At 38.1% G+C, this 15,265-nt stretch overlaps 2 protein-coding genes across 2 annotated transcripts in view; one reads left to right on the forward strand and one right to left on the reverse strand.

Moving 5' to 3' along the window:
- LOC140922660 (carbonic anhydrase-like) overlaps window positions 1–15,265 on the reverse strand; it is a 99,537-nt gene that overhangs the window by 68,515 nt on the left and 15,757 nt on the right. The window lies entirely within an intron of this gene.
- The window catches only part of LOC140922661 (cilia- and flagella-associated protein 54-like), a 94,820-nt gene that overhangs the window by 51,227 nt on the left and 28,328 nt on the right, over window positions 1–15,265 (forward strand). The window lies entirely within an intron of this gene.

The following is a 15,265-nucleotide window of genomic DNA, read 5'->3' on the forward strand; positions in this document are numbered from 1 at the left end:
GAGACTAGGAATGTGTTCGAATAACTTGAATTACTTGCAGATTAAGGCATCACGTCTTTACCACATTCGACACACGTATACGAAATGTAAAATGCAAAAATAAAAATGTTCTAGAAGTTTAAAAATCCTCGAAATATATTTCGCTCTTCGAGCCTCGTCATTGACGGTAAACCTGGTCCTTCCGGCAAGGTGATAAAGAAGTAACCAAAAGAATAGAGCAATATATACAGGGTGCCCCAAAAGTTCATTCCTCTACTTTATAAGTCCGTATTTCAGTACGATTGGACTTGGTAAGCAAGTCATTTAAAAAAAAGTTGTGTCTTTCAATCTAATTCATTAATATCATACTTGTTGTTCCATCTTTTGACTCGAATATTCGATTTGTGTACTTCCGCGCCAAAGGTGCGCGTGCGCGAGTATATTTTCCAGCCATATATTTTTTGTATTTTATAGTCCGCATTGCTTGAATTCCTTCCTTGTACTTTGTGAATATCATGAAAGATGAACCCCTTTTTCGCAAAAAAAGTTCCGTTACGTGAGAGGGTAAGCATGTATACTTCGATTTGGTGGCTTATCTGTTGAAGAAACTGCTAAAAACTGGGAAAATCCGAATGTTGGGTGGTAAAATGATCATGGAGTAATGAAGGTTTTGAAAGTAAGAAACGAAGGGGAAGATCAAGAGTCCCGAATAAAGCAGCTAAAATAGTTTTAAAGAACGCTAGATACAAAATAGGAGACTCGACCAGGAAGCTCTCACATAAGTATGCCAAGTCCAGCACGGGTTCGTGAAAAGCGAACGAATGTTTAAAACTGGAGGCCCCTGAGATGGCAAAACAAAAAAAAAGCCTCTACTTAATCTACCAAGTAACGCTCAGCTCGTCTCAAATTTCTGAGGAAATACAAAAGCCTTGCTGTAGAAGGGGACCGGGGGGATTATCTTTCGTAGATGAATGCCCAAATTTTTTTTTTTTTTCAGCTGCCGAAAGTGAACAAATATTGTTTGGGGTTCAGCTGGCACCTGTGCACCAGGTGATAAAAAAGCTCAAAATGGATCATCTGTGGGTCTACACGCCGTGTCCCACACCATGCCGCAACGGCTACAGAATGTGATAAAAAAAACAAAAAGGGCATGCCAGTTACTGAAATTCTGAACATATGTTCTCGATAGAGAAATAAACATCTTCTAGAAATTTCATGTAAAAATAAGTTTTGATCAAAAATTATAGTGCATGAAATTAGAGGAACGAACTTTTGGGACACCCTGTATATATATATTTTTAACAAATTTGCTAAAAATTTGTCTAAAATATATAGATATTTTTGTATAGATATTATAGATATTTTTTTCAACCTCGGCTTAAAATATCTTAATTAGGATGGAACGAGGAAATCACCGATATGTTGTCCACAAGGAAGTCGAGGGTGTTGGCGATGAGAGGTGATGATAGAAAATTATTATATATATAAAAACATTTAGCTTCCTTTATGTCGTGACAAACTTGAAATCCTTCATAAAAAGGCTCTCCAGACCACCAAGTAAAGGTACCCTTCCAAAGACCCGTCTTTCTTGCATGTGCAAAAAAAACAAAATAAGCTTGGCTGTTTTGTGCACCACAAAACTGGTCCCCCGTTGGTCATTATATAACAACAACAAGAAAAAGCTGGAATGTAACCAGTCGGGCAATATGAGCCAAGTTGCATGACGTTCGCAAACTTTTCTTATGAATTTTTCAACCCGGACGAATCGTCTTGAATGTGGCTGATGCAACCAAAAGTGGATAATAAGAGGAATAATATTTGTTGCTAATGTTTGAGCAAAACAAAAAATATCACTAAGGAACTTAGTACAAGTCTGCTTGCAAAACAAAAAGCCAGACTTAAGTCAATAAAATACATGTGTATAAGCCCAGCTATTTCTTATATTCGTTTTTTAGCACCAAAATGAATCAATTTGCTTTACAAATGGCATTACAAGATTCAAGCAAGTTTGGGAGAGTAGGGGCAGGAGGTGTGATTTTTGCGAATTTTATTCTCTGGTTTAGTTCGATTCTTTTCTTTTTTATTGGGATTGAAATCAGTATCAATCATTTATTTTAACTCATTACGTAGAGGAACTAAAAAAAACTCGTTCAAAATACTAACGTGTTTAAATAAAGTCTATAATAATTACAGTTATCATATAAAATGGCTGGTTGGCCTAAGGCAAATAAATTATCACTCAACGTCGCCAAATCAAATCCTATTCTTTTTCGACCCAGGCAAAAACCTATTACTGTTAGTGATACAATTACGCCGGGTAATATTGCTGTACAACCGTTGAAGTGACACTTGGTGTTTCTTGGTGTTTTATTAGATGAGCATCTTTCTTGGAAATATCATATAAAAATCATATTGCTAAAAAAGTATCAGACTATAAGTAAGGCTCGTTTTTTCCTCTCTTCTAAATCTTTGTTATCCTTATAATATACATTGGTTTTCCCTTTTCTTATCTTCTGTAAGATTGAATGGTGCTCAAGAACGTATCGATCTAATTTAAATAGGCTTCTCTACATATACAGAAACGCATCGTCAGAATCATTTGTGGAGCAGAGTATCTTGCCCATACTGCACCTCTATCTCGGACTCTTCATATCCTTGATATTTTTAACATCAACGCGTTCTTTGTTGCTTGTTTTATGTACTCGTATCATAATAATCTCCTTTTTAATACTTTTAACACCATCTTTCTTACTCATCGCCAAGTACACACATATAATGCTCGAAATGCTAATAACTACCGACCATATTTCTGTAGAACAAACATTAAACAGTTCACAATCCTCCATCTAGGATCTAAACTATGGAACTCCCTTCCCTATTATCTTCAGCAGCTGACAAGGTACCGGCTCTAGATTCAAGACATCATTAAAAAAAAATTTCTTATCGAGAAAGCTATAAATTAAACTCGCCTGACCAAGACAGGGCAGCTTACACTAAATCAGAATTAAATATGAGGGGCGCTTATTTCTACAAGCTATATACTTCAACTTGTTAGCTTCCTCGCCACTTTATCTGTTACAAAACTTAAGTTACATAATTTTACATTTAATGTTAAACTATTATTGTAGCTCTTCCTTCCCTGTAGATATGTAATCTTTGTAAAAAATTCTTTTTTTTTCTTTAACATTATTTTATTCTATGTGGCAAATGTATAAATAAACAATATTCTATTTTAAAAACAACTCAACAAATATATAAACTGACTTAGCAATAAAAACATAAAATATCAAAAGCTAAAACCTACTAAAAAACTATATACTAAAAACATAAAACGAAAACTATTAAGAAACGTTCTTAAAAGCTAAAATCTTGCAATTTACTTTTGCAGTCATTTTCATCACTTGAAAGACGTACTGCTGAGGGAAAACTGTTCCATAACTTAGTTAAGTAATTCCATATTCGAGCCCTCGCCTCTTAGCCCATACGGTGTATGCCTATATTTAAAAAGGTTTCCAATATAAGTAAGTCCCATACCACAGAAGTCTTAACGCCTGATGTAAGCGCCTACAATATAAGGATTTCCTGCTAGCCGTAGTGAGCAGCTCATCGTATGACACTGATCATGACTTGCTGTGCCCGATGAATGTTCTCAAAATAGAACTGTTGCCATCTTCGAGACGATTGCGTTGACCTTTACCCATGCCTACAAATAAAGGACTTTAGTATTCTAGGTAGGTGAGATAATATATTAAGTGCGCTAATATAAAGTTTTATCATTGCATCATGGGGAAGAAAACGCCTTTTTCTCCTCAGCGCGGGGGCCTTCGCGTAGGCTTTCTTTAGTTGATCTGATACCTGTTCTTTATAGGATAGGTCCTTGTCTAGAGTAACTCCAAGAATGTTAAAGATTTGAGAAATTCTATTCCAGCATTATTAAGAATTATAGAATAATCATAGTCACAGGGTCCGACGGATAATGCTTGAGTCTTACTTCTGTTCACTGTTGAATGGTTAGACTCAAACCACGACGAAAGAGTTTGTAGATCTTTGTTGAAGAAAAATTCTAGGATGGTGGGAGATACATCTAAGACATTAGATACACAGAAATTGAAGTCATTAATGAAAATGGGGAACAAAAGCTGCCCCAAATAGTGAACCTTGAGGAACGCCAGTTTTGACTGTTTTGAAGTTAAAACATACGCCTTCTAATCTGACACATTGTTGACGACCCAGCAGGTAAGTGCACATTAGTTCCAGGGCATGTGGAGAAAAGCCATAGGCCTTCAATTTTTGGAGCAAAAGGCGGTGGTTTATGGCGTCCAACGCTTTGCTCATGTCTACAGCCACCGCCGCTACAGCTTCGCTGTTATCAATACTGTTCCTCCAGTCTTCAGTAATTTTTAGCAATGCAGTGCAGCAAGAATAGGTTTTCATAAATCCAGATAAGTTTGAGGACAAAACGTTATGAAATGCACTCCAAGTTTGGTCTTAAATAACCTTTCTCAAACACCTCCGATAGCAAAGTTAATTCTGAGACAGGGCGGTAGTTTGCTTTGGCTGACAGGATTGAGGCGCGCTTGCTTCCATTCAGACGGCAATGAGCGATTCAGTATACAGATGTTGATCAAATTAGTCACCTCTTCGGCAAGAACTTGGGATCCCAAACGCAAGATTCGTGGCGAAATGCACTAAATGCCGTCTACCCCAACTGCCCTTCTCGGATTAAGGTGGTCCAAAATGTTACGGATTAGAAGTACAGTAGGTGTTGTTGAGTTTTGAAATCATGAGTGGCTTAACTTCAAATCGCTTCAAATTTGACTGTTATTTGTGAAAAAATTGGCTCAAAACTATACATTTATTTACGATCCCTATTTGTTCATACCTTGGAGATTGAATATTTGCCTCTCTCGTGTAATTCAACGTCCATTCTTTCTTTGCATACGCTAGTGTACCTAGATTCCAGAGTAATTTTCAAAAATTAAAAAAAAAAAAAATCTAGTGATACTGCCCTTTTAAAATAAGGTTATATGATGACAGCTGGAGGTATAGGCATGTACATGCATGAAATCGTAAAAATTCATTTGTTAAAAATATAGTTATATAAATGACAATATAAGCGTTTTCATCCAAAAACAAAAACAAATTGAAAAAGCCAAGTAGGAAATGATTACCGAAGTAATTACATTTTTAACGATATTTTAGTAATCCGGAATAAACTTTGGTCTTGACGCTACCAAATTTGTATTACTAGGTGCCTTTACTCTTAAAGAGACGATTTGCCCAAGAATTTGTGGAAACGCGCGGCCGAAGAATACGAAAAGTCACCTTCCGGTTAACTTCCGTCGCTCAAAAACGTCGTCGCTTACAACTCGCTAATACTGAAACACACGGGCTCGAGCGACTCTTCAGAGAGTACACCGTATATACGTAGGTCCTGACACGTCTACTTTTTTTGGCAGAGAATTTATTTTGGTGGTAGTAGAGAGTGCAGCTTATGCGCAGAATCAGATACGACTAATTCAAATACTTTGTTGCACTGTTTAATGCGTCTGTCCTTAAGAGAACTCATGATGTACAATGGGAGGTTGCCAACGTATGGAAGGCCGAGGGATAATTATTAAGAACGTGCACGTGCGCTTCTGAATGCGCTCTAAGTCGTCGCTTAAATGCGCATGCAATGCATGCTGGTATAAGGGTGTGCAGTAATCTAATACCGGCCTAATGAAGGTATGATCGAAACTGATAATATCATGGGTCGGGACCTTGGCACCCTTAAGCAAAACAAGGAAAAACATTCGCTTATTGGCCTTCTTGATTACATCAGAAATGTGACAATTCCGTTGAAGGGTGCTCTAGATATAGTTACCCCTAATACTTTGAATAAGGTGTATTTGTTAAAGGATCATCATTCATTCGAGACGCTGTGACAAACACTAGACAGAGTGTTTAACGGCGATATCGAAAACCTTGGGGTATGTTTATTTCAATGAACTCGATCGGATACGCTTCTTCTTGTAACAAAACAAAAAAAACAAAAAAAGTTACGAGAGAACTAACACATGTTAACACACTCCAGCTTGTGTTTGTTATATTGTACTTCAAAATGACTAGTTACCGATGAACGACCCCACACTGATTTTAGCCTTAAGTCTAGTGGTCTTAAAATAAAGATTACTTACACAATACATAGAGGAAGGCGTCAAGAGGACACTTGAGGACACTTGATCTTATGAATTAGATACAACCCGGGTTCATAGAGGGATACAGAATGGCCACTTCACTATATGTCTATGGAATACTTCAAGCTCTTCAAAATGCCAACAATTTTAAACAATTATTGCCCCGACATTACACAAGAAGAGATATAACGATTTTGAAAGAGAGACAGTGGGTAATAAACTCCATAATTAAAGTTAAAAATGTCACCAAAAGGTTCACATTCGTTCCTTATCCTTGTATTTTTTTAACAGTCTGCAGAAAATAACGTGTTTTAGCAAAACTACGTGATACAGAAGTATAGAACTTTGGAAAAATATTGAACCTACGTAATACAGAAATATAGAACCTTGGGAAAAGATTGAACTGCAGGTGTCTAATTATAGGCTTATGAAGACATGTCCGTTGAACAATCTCGTTGCGCCAGTAGGCGCATAAGGCCGTCTGTTGGACAATGGTAGACCTTTAACATTAGTTTTGCATTTCTAACATCCCTTCTAAGCTCAATATGACACTAAAGCTTAGCGTCGCGATTTACTTACTGACTCGTACTCTGCCAGTGTTTACGTACAGATCAAATGTCCTCAGCTTCAGCCATCATTTGTGACGATCCGGATGTTTAGACGAACATCATCCAGTCCCTTTTTAGTCTGTTATTCATGATCACGTTGCAGTTATAAAGTAAGGAGGTTCATCAGTGTTCAAATGCGTTAATTGTCTATATTATTACTATATTCAAATTTTGGAGAAGGTTATTGTATATATTTAAGGAAGGGTGGGCCATAGCCTGAGATCCGTCGACGACTGGGGGCTGCTTTTATTCATCATTTCATTTCATTTTATATCATTTCAGGAACAATGTGTGGTAATTATTTGTGCAATTGGTGTAATAACTAGCCCATGCCACCTACATTCATTTTTTGGAAAATGTGTCATCAGCGCCTTAATGTCCTCTAATAATTCGCTTGATTTCCGTGATCACTCAACGAGCCTCCCAAGCAGACTTTCTCAGGGTTAAGAACTCTTCTCCTTAAGACTTTATATCCATGCAGACGATCTGAAAGTCAGTTTAAAAGGAAGTTTACTGGCTTAAAGGTCAAATGAACCAAAAAATTGACATATTTTCTTTTGCCGCTTTACCTTCACCAAACACTAAAAAGAACCATCCTAAGTGAGGTTTGGGGAAAGATTTTTCTTCTCAAGCGTTTATAGAAAGATAAAAGACCAAAATCCGAGCATTTCCGAAAACTTCACGAAAACGTTTCTGAAATGGCCGCGTGATAGACTGGAGACTACGTGACGTCAATGTTGGTCTTTCAGGGTGGAAAAACGTTCTGCGCAAGCTTCTGCGCATCCCTTATCGCCTCCGTTTGTTTGTCTCGTTCTGTGAGAGTTCTGACTGAGACTGAATGAAATACACGAGGTGCGAACGTTTGCTCCTTCTAAAGGCTTTTTTTTTGTTTTTGTTGTTGTTTTTTCGTCACTTGAAAATTACTTTGGATTCAGAACAACCAATGTTAGAGTAAAAGTAGATCATCCGTCTGTCTGAGGAGGAATAAAACATTTTGAACATTTCCAAGAGGTTTGTATTTTTCTGATAATTGTGCATTCGATTTGTGAAATGATTTTGTGCCCAGTGCCTCGCCTTCTTTCGCCGGACTGAATTAAAACCCGCTTGTATTCTGTTATTAGTAGTTACGGTTAGTTTTTTTAAATGCCCAGATTTATTTACCTTTGCAGAACCAGCTTTATCTTTGTCTTATGTCAAAGAACCGTGATGCTAACGCTTGCGAGTGAACAAACTTGGGCGTTTAAAACTTCCTCGGAACTTTAGAAGGCCAGCAAGCTTACTCGAGAAGAAAAGACTACTTCGATCATTTTTCTGTTGCTCAAGTAATAATAGTCAGAGTTTTTTCCCCTTTAGTTTTTTCAGTTTTAATTACATAGTTTTGTTATCTTTCTGTACGCAAATTTTCCTTTCTCTCGCTGTGAAGTAGCGAAGAACGACAACTGCCGACAGTGACTCCAATCGACTCTTTGCCCGTAAACAATTGCTGGAGCTGGATTTGACTGAAGCGAGCAAAATAAATCCTTATGTGCAGTTTTCTGTATTTTCTAATGATTCAGTTTGCTGAGTTTAATTTGCTTGAATGAAGACCCTCGCATGGACCAGTTATTACTAAAAAAAAAAAGTAGCTAATCTAGCTAAGTAGTCGGAATCATGGCTTGGCTGCGACGCTTGCAACTGATCTTTTTCTTTTAAGATCTTTAGGTAGGTTGTTTCCGTACAGAAAATTCACTTCTTCTTTGTCATCAGGTATAACAGCCTGAAGCCTTATGTTTTTTTAATGAAAATTTGTTGTTTTGCAACCTTATTGAAGCTTTTTTTAGTTTACTTATGCTGAATTTTATGCATGATGGAATTGTTCTTTGCTTGTCGCATCTCTTTGCCAGCTTATAGTGGCGTCTATGGTCCCTAAAGTGACCTCAATCGGTAATTAAATCTTATACATAATTGGAAAGAAGTTTTTGCAATAATGTAACTTTAACTTTGTTTGAAGGAAATCTTACTTACGCGTAGGTTTTTAACAGATGTTATGCATGTTCAACTTCACAACACAAAGCAAAATTAATCTGCGCGAAACGATCAAGTTTAAAAAACTATGGATGCTTTGAAACCGATCTTGGGGAAGATTTTCTAGATAAAGATTAACTCTTTTTCTGCACAAATATCAACGCCAAAACTTCTACATTGAGGATTTTGTTTACATTTTAGTGTTCTGCGAAGCTAGAAGTGTCCCATCGAGCGTGGGTTTTAAAATATCAGCTCTAGTGCGACAAAGTTCAGTGACTTCAGACACATTGTGGGCAAACTTGAATTTCTTTGGGCAGATTATTATACAAAGATATTTTGTTCTTGTGTCCACGGTGGAGCTCCGGACCTTATATATCCAGGAACTTCCTTATATGAACACATTTTGTGAATGCACCTTGAAAAAAATCGGACTTACGCACGCACATTTCCAGTACAACTGAAGGAAATTAGTAAATGTCGTTAAAGTCCGTTTTACTATGATGTATTCTTCGAGAAAATTCAATAATAAGAAGGTTATAACCACAGCTTGCAACTTTTGAAGACAAATTGCCTGTTCTTTCCAGGTTTATATTTGTGGTCGCACAAACCACTTCTGCGCCAAGTCGGCTCGAAAAACTCTGTTTTGAATTTCCCGCTTTTTTTCACCTGACCAACATTGACGTCACAAGCTGTTTTTTCCGACAACTTTTCCGACCGCTCTACGAAGATAAGTGCCAAAAAACAGCAATTTTTAATTGCGAATATCTCGGAGGTGCTTGCTTCAATTGAGCTGAAACTTCATAGTATGTTTATTTGGTTCATATTAAACACATTTCACTAGAATTGAACTAAAATAAAAAATGTCGAATTTTTGGTTCATTTGACCTTTAATGTTGTAAAAAAAAAATATTTGACTGCAAATATCAGAGCTAAAAGGGTTGAACGACCCCTTTACGATCGAGAACTCCAAGAACTTTCAGCGTGTTTATCAACTGTTTAAAAGCCGTTTTCCGAGTGCTAATTAAGCGGCTTTGAAATGGCTCCAGAAACAAGGAGCGATGTAGACACAGTTAGTTTGCGTGTCGTATACTTCAGGATAATTTCCTCTTTTTCCCGTCAAACAAGCAGCAAATATTGCGCTGTAGCCGAGTCGTTTCGCCTACGTCCTGTTCGCTAACGTGCTCAGTCGGTTTGCGTACGTGTTAGGTCGTTTCGCGAGTACTTTGCGTTGGAGTGCGGGAATAAAACTTTATCAGCTTAAAACGAGGCGTGCATGAATAAGAATTCAAAATTCACTGTACGCTTTCGACCAATCAGAGAAGAGATAGTGAGTTGAATGTATGATAAATTTCATTTAATGAAATTTAAAGAGTTACTGATAATTTATCGGTAACTCTATTTGATTTCCAGGCTTTATGCTCGGCCTCTCTCACTCTCTTCTCTAAGTCTCCAAACATCAGGTCGAGTTACACCTGCGCGGAAACCGATTAGGTTTAATATGACTCCATGCAGCCCAGACTGTTCAGGAGGTTTTGGAAATCAGCCGCTAGACTTCAGTTTCAACAAAAAAATATTAACGCGCTTTGAGTTCCCATGGAGACAAAAAAAAAATGGCTGGGAGCAAACTGCGGAACCATTGATTCGTTTGTGAGCGAAAGCTTAAACTGCGTATCACCTCCGGCATCCCCATTTGTTGCTACTTTGCTAGAAACAAATCTACTTGTTTTTTCTAGTACTGTAAACTTCTTTAAATATTTTGTTAGTAACTTAGTCTCCCCAATTAGCTTGTATTAGCTAAACACATCGAGACTTAAATAAAGTTGTTATGTTATGTCACGTTCTATATTTTCAGTTACTTACAAATTGTACGTGGAGGAGTTTATAGGAATTCATGTGACCTATACCTTGATTTTAGTAGAGCTCACCCCCAAAAGTGATTGACGTGCTGAAGTAAAGAAAATTTGGGTTACGGCAGAACAATATTCGCTGTAAGAAAGTGAAAGTTAACAGCTAACCAACATTAGAAGTTAACTGAGAATTGGCAAAAATAAAAACAGTATTTAAAGGAGCTGTGTCACGAAATTCAGCCAAATTGGGTATTACAAAATGCCCGTTAAATCCAAGAGAAACATGAAAATAACCGCTTGAAAGATTAAAGGAAGGTTAATATAACACAACAGAAACAAAAGATGCCGCGGATGGGCAAAACTGAAGAAGATTGAAACGGATTGAAATTAGGGTTTTTGAAAACTGTTCAGCCCAACAGTTTTTCAGAGTTTATCTCCGCTGCTTGCAACTTCAAAAATAATGCTCAGGAGACACATTTGTTTGTCTCGAATCTCTGACTTTGTCATTTACATGTAATGTAATTTGCTTTCTTTAAGTTCCATAGCGATTGAGGGCGATTAATTGGCAAAATTGAACAAAATGAACTGGACTACCGTGATACAGCCTCTTTAACTAATATTTGGCCAAAAAATCAGTAGTTAACTGAGAATTGGGTATCAGCCTAGGTCTGAGGGTGCTAATTGGGCTACGTCTTTGTAAGGGGTTTTACGTAGGGGTTATAAACATAAGGGCTTATATCCGAGGAAATTACGTTATAAACGGAAAAGAAAAAGTGCTTCGAAACAAGCGAGAGTAGTGCTGATTAAAAAACTTTTTGCATTAACTGATTTTTAATTAAACTTCAAACTTCATATCAAATCGAATCATTTTAATTCATTTTTGAGGGGGCTTATATCCGGGGGGGAGGGAGTGCTTATAATCGGAATTTTTTTTTTTAATTGTAGATGGGTTTATAACTGGGAGGTAGGACTTATAAGTGGGGCTTGTAAGCGACAGTTTACGGTATGCATATCTATTTTGCTCTGTATTGTTGGTACTGCTATAGAATGATCGCAAGTGTCTTGTGTGGGTAACTGTGTTTAGTTATAGAATACGAGTTACTTCACTGTTCTGTTACTTTTAAGTTATATGCTCAGGAGCCTGCTTTAGTGTTAGCATCCATAAATTAATGACCGTAATGTCGATGATAAGAGCCCGCTTAATCGACGAACACCCTGATAATAAAGTAATGTGTCGATCTGTGGTGTCAATCTTAACCAGTGGTAACTATGTAGTTTAGTTATGCAGAGAGCCCTAAGCTCCGCTAAAGACCCATAGGCCCGGGTTACATGTGGATGCCTTGAGCACCCCTGCATTTTACCATGAATGAACTCCTCGTTAATATGTAGCTCCCAGATTAGCCACGGTTGTCAGCACGTGATACTGTTTGAGCTAAGGTTGTTATGTTACTGATCAACTAAAGGTGCTTTATCAATATCATATGATGTTGCTTCACAAAAATTTATTTTGGGAACTTTAAATTTTGTCTGAATATTTAAGTCCAGGTATCAACTGTCTGTGCCATTTGTCAATGACAATTTTGTTCCAGCAAGCGCAAGAAGCAATTTTAAACGTACAGGCTATATATTCTACTTCTGTAGTCTCAAGGTCCCCTAATATTTTAAAAAGCATTCAAATTTTTGACTCAGAAAGTTTAATTCACTGCTTTAAAATTACGAGACCTTGAGACTAGAGTTATTGATATCAAGTATTAAACTCCAGTGATGAGCATTGACAGGATCTTTAAAAATATGGCTGGAAATTTGCTCTTAGCCTCTGTTTCAAAACGATGGAAACAGCAAAGTGTTTGATATCAAAATGACTATAATAGACCGATTTCCATATATTAAAGTTCAGAATTGGTTCTGAGTTTTAGGGGAATAAAACAAAAGAAATTTATTATTCGTTGCTGATCCTCAAGTAAACGGCGATTTTGTCGGCGCAGGCGCACTAACTAATTTTGGAAGTTTTTCATTGCCTTTAAAATGACTCCCTGTCAAAAAACCTCAAGTACTGTCATTTTAATTGTTAACATAACGGAAACTGTAGCAGTTAGGCCTCTGTAGCCTGTATGCTTTGTTTTCCCAATGTAGGTCACATGACAACAGCCTAGATGACTGTTTCATTCAAACTTTGTGTTATTCCCGTGCATATGTACGCATGATTTATGAAAAGACAAAGGGGCAGATTCCCGGAGACCTTCATTGGGGAAAGAAAACATACAAGCTAAAGAGGTCTATTATAAAGTAAGTCGAGGTTAAGCTCGAACCCACAACGGGGGTGGGGGCGGAGGATTGGTTAACAACCCTCCTCTGATTGATTTCTGATCTTTTTTCCTAGACGATAAAACGCCAGCACCTGAAGTTTTCAGTAGCTGTTCCTTTATCCCTCCCGCGCATTTTGCGACAAGTTTAGTGATGGTCAGTTACTGTGGTTGCGACATATGACGTCATAAGTAGCAGGTGGTCCAGCCATTTTTGAGTGTGTGTGTGTGTGTGTGTGTGGCGGGGGTGGGGGGTAGTTAACAAACACCCCTCCTCTGAGGGTTTTCTGATTTTCCTGCGCATTTTGGGACAAGTTTAGTGATGGTCCGTTACTATGGTTGCGAGATATGACGTCATAAGTAGCAGGTGGTCCAGCCATTTTTGAGTGTGTGTGTGTGTGTGTGTGGCGGGGGTGGGGGGTAGTTAACAAACACCCCTCCTCTGAGGGTTTTCTGATTTTCCTGCGCATTTTGGGACAAGTTTAGTGATGGTCAGTTACTATGGTTGCGAGATATGACGTCATAAGTAGCAGGTGGTCCAGCCATTTTTGAGTGAAAGTGCATGTTTTTGAAATACTGTCAGCAATAAAAGTAAAGCTGGGGATAAAGTGATGCAAAGTACTTAATATTCATTTGTTATTTTTCATGTTAAGCACAAAAAATATCGCGGTTTTTACCTGATTTCTAATTAAATTAAATCAAATAAAGAATGATCCTCGCAGTTTTGAACGAAATTTATGCAATTGCGTAAGAAGCCTGAAATTATTCAGGACTTCAACGGATTTAACCGCGACCTCGCGATACCGGTGCGATGCTCTGACCAACTGAGCTATGAAGCCACTTATGTTGGGAGCTTGTTTGACTTCTAATTCTTGATAAAATCCAAGATGGCAGCCAAGATGGCGACCATGTTTAGTGACGTCACAGGACTCCAGCAACGCCACTAGCCAGGAAATATACCTCATCTTGTTGAGAAGATCAAAGGCTTTCCATTGAAGGCAAAATCGTTTCGAAACACTTTAACATTATCAAAAACTCAGGGAAGAGGTTCCATCAACCCCCACCCCTTCTATAATGGTGGGAGTATGACTTTGCGTACACGCCCGAGGTTTAAGCCTTGAGAGGGATGGGTATAAGTTACGAAACTCACTTAGATGTCAATTCAACAAAATAAGCATGCGTCCTCTTTACAGGTTTGTTTTTAAACCATCGTCAAAGCCCGAACTGTAGTACAAACCCCTGGTCGAGAACGGAGTTATGTGGAGTCCGGGCTAAAGAGAGCCAAGGTATTTAGTTGGCAAAAATTACGGTGTCTAGAAAGCCGACTTCGTTGCCTTTCCCACCAACAGTTTATTGACTGAACAAACTAGACACATCAGTGACAAATAAAATTAGAATCAATCGCTTTTAAAAGCGATATCGTCGCTTGTGTACCGCTAAGCAATTAAGGAACATCCAACGACCGTTTTCTGTAATCAGCCAAGAGTGGCCTACTCCATTTAACTGAGATTATGGAAAACTTGGTTTTTGCTTTTATTTCCTACTAGATTCAGCCATTATTCGTATGAAATGACCTCCTACAATTGTCGGTTTGAAAAACAGTGAAGGAAATTGGTATAAGAAAGATCTAGTCGTAAAGAAAAACTCTTCAGGAATCCGAGATTAAAACGTTAAGGATAAGCATAGTAAATTGGACAAGGCATAAAAGCTTACCATCTGATGACCGAAAAGATAAATAAAAAGTTATAGCGCTTAGGCATCGTTTATATGGAGAAAAGTTGCCCCAGAAAGAAAGGTCTCTTGCCTACCCGAGCTACCTTGGCGGACGAGCCAACTAATTTTTCACCATCTCATTACAAAACGTGGCGAACCAGTTTAGAAGAGAGACCCCGCCTAGCCGGTTCAACTTTTAGTGATGGTAGTAGGGTCACCCTCTGAGCCGGGCCAACTTTTCTCCATGTAAAAAACTTTGGCTCGCCCAGCCGGGTCAACTCGGGCTTAACGAGCCAATCAGAGCACGTGAGAGCACTGTTAGTTCGCATGAAGGGATCAACTTCCTTTGCAGTTTCCATATAAACGCTCGTTAAAGTTGACTAAGCTGGGAGAGTCACCCTAGGTTACCCCGGAAATGAGGGTCTCTCGATATAAACCGGACTCTATTTTCCGAGCAATAAAAACGCTTGAACAGGCTATTCGTAGAATCAATTTAGTAAAGCGGTCGTTGGCTGCTCCTGGCAATTTGCGGTTTCCTTTAAGTATCATCTCTAAAATTGTCTCTTAGGGTTGCTTTTTAGATATAGTCAAACCCCGCTTTCCGATACCCGCTCAATACGGACATCTCATTA

Source organism: Porites lutea, chromosome 13 (genome assembly GCF_958299795.1).
Source record: "Porites lutea chromosome 13, jaPorLute2.1, whole genome shotgun sequence".
Lineage (NCBI taxonomy): Eukaryota > Metazoa > Cnidaria > Anthozoa > Scleractinia > Poritidae > Porites > Porites lutea.